Source organism: Cebus imitator, unplaced genomic scaffold (assembly GCF_001604975.1).
Source record: "Cebus imitator isolate Cc_AM_T3 unplaced genomic scaffold, Cebus_imitator-1.0 Scaffold23, whole genome shotgun sequence".
Classification (NCBI taxonomy): domain Eukaryota; kingdom Metazoa; phylum Chordata; class Mammalia; order Primates; family Cebidae; genus Cebus; species Cebus imitator.
Window position 1 is genome coordinate 9,979,053 of NW_016107338.1, and position 2,188 is coordinate 9,981,240.

A 2,188-nucleotide genomic window follows, 5' to 3' on the forward strand; every position below is an offset into this window, starting at 1 on the left:
AAAAAAAAAAAAAAAAAAAAGAATCTACTACTGCACCCAGTTAATTTTTAAAATTTTTTTATGTAAAGATGGGGGTCTTGTTTTGTTGCCCAGGCTAGCCTTGAACTCCTGGCTTCAAGCAGTCCTCCTTCCTTGGTCTCCCAAAGTAGTAATTTTAAATAAATCCAACCAACAAATATTTGAGCATACACGAAGAATACTACATTAAGCCTGGAGATATTTATTAATATGATATTGTCTATTACATGTGCAAAGTGTGTTAAGCATGAGGATGAAAAGGTAGAAAATGCCTTCTGTCCTCACAGGTTTGGGGAAAAAACAAGACTATTCAAAAAAAACCCACTATTTTTCTAGTAATAAGCTTAGATTGAGAACTCCTAACACTGGCATAAACTTCTGTGGCATTTAGTGGTTATGAAATATAAGATTCCTTATCTGCCAAAAAGTAATACTTCCAGGGAAAGCCCATTAACATTTTTTTATATGATGAAAGTATTCTAATTACATCCAATGGCATAACACTGTTAACAATATTATCTGCCATTTATTTAATATTAGTAGCTAGCCTTAAAATCAAATTACAAAGAATGAATTAACCTTAAGATTTTAAAAATATGTCATTTGTCCAATGTAGGTAATGTTTACAAATATATACTAAAATAGACTGATTCATTATCACAAGGTGGGTTTCTCTATTCTATTTAAATACAAGATTTATGCTTTATCTGTCTAGCCTTACTCCCTTCCCGTGGTTAAAAAGAAAAATCACAATTCCTTAGGCAAGCTGGGAAACATGCAAGTTTGTTTTCTTTTCTTTCTTTTTTTTTTTTTTTTTTTTTTTTTTTTTTTTTTTTTTTTTTTTTTTTTTTTTTTTTTTTTTTAAACGCAGTCTTGCTCTGTCACCCAGACTGCAGGGCAGTGGCATGATCATGGCTCACTACAATCTTGACCTTCTGGGCCCAAGCAACCCTCCCATCTTGGCCTCCCGAATAGCTGGAACTACAGGTGTGTACCACTATGCCTGGCTAATTTTTTATTTTTAGTAGAGATAGGGTCTCATTATGTTGCCCAGGTAGGTTTGCAATCCTCCCACCTTAGCCTCCCAAAGTGTTGGGATTACAAGCATGTCACTGCACCCAGACAAGATTTTTTAAATTCTACATGAAATTAGTTTTCATACTTCCAACTAATTGCTCTCCTAAAGTTTGTTTTCTTCTTTTCTGGCTCTAAGTGGAGAGAAGGTAATGATAGAGGAAACCAACAGGAAGGAATAAGAGCATGTTTTCTTTCTCTTCAGCCATCTAGTCTCCCTCTACTACCCTTTATTACTGTGTGTGTGTGTATATATATATATATAAAACAAGATTATATATATATACATGCATGTATATACATATGCATGTATGTGTATGTATATATCTCTACATCTATATATATAATTTTTTTTTTTGAAATGGAGTCTTGCTCTGTCACCCAGGCTGGAGTGCAGTGGTGTGATCTCAGCTCACTGCAACCTTCCAGGTTCAAGCGATTCTCCTGCCTCAGCTTACCAAGTAGCTGGGACTACAGGCATGTACCACCATGCCTGGCTAATTTTTTATTTTTAGTAGAGATGGGGTTTCACCACGTTGGCCAGGCTAGTCTCAAACTCCTGACCTCAAATGATCCCTCTGCCTTAGCCTCCCAAAGTACTGGGATTACAGGCATGAGCCACCGCGCCTGGCCTATTAGTATATTTTTAACAAGGAGCAACTGGTAAAAAAATGTGGATTGCCAAGTTCCAGTCCTAATCACAAGAATATATAAGGGTGTGTTTGGAACTGAAAGAAAATAACAACGGATACAATTCATACTTACTTGATACAAAACTTTATTCATTCTATATGAAATTGTTTTTATGCTTCTGATTAATAGCAGTCCTAAAGGTAGTTTTATTCAATTGCTTTTTTCTTTTCTATATCATATGAGATAATGATCTAGGTAATTTTTAATTTTTAAAAAAGTAGACGTCTCGCTCTGTTGTCCAGGCTGGAGTGCAGTGGCACAAACCTAGCTCACTGCAGCCTTGAATTCCTGTGCTTAGATGATCCTCTTGCCTTACCTTCCTGAGTAGCTGGGACTATAAGAATCTACTACAGGGCCGGGCGCGGTGGCTCACGCCTGTAATCCCAGCACTTTGGGAGGCCGA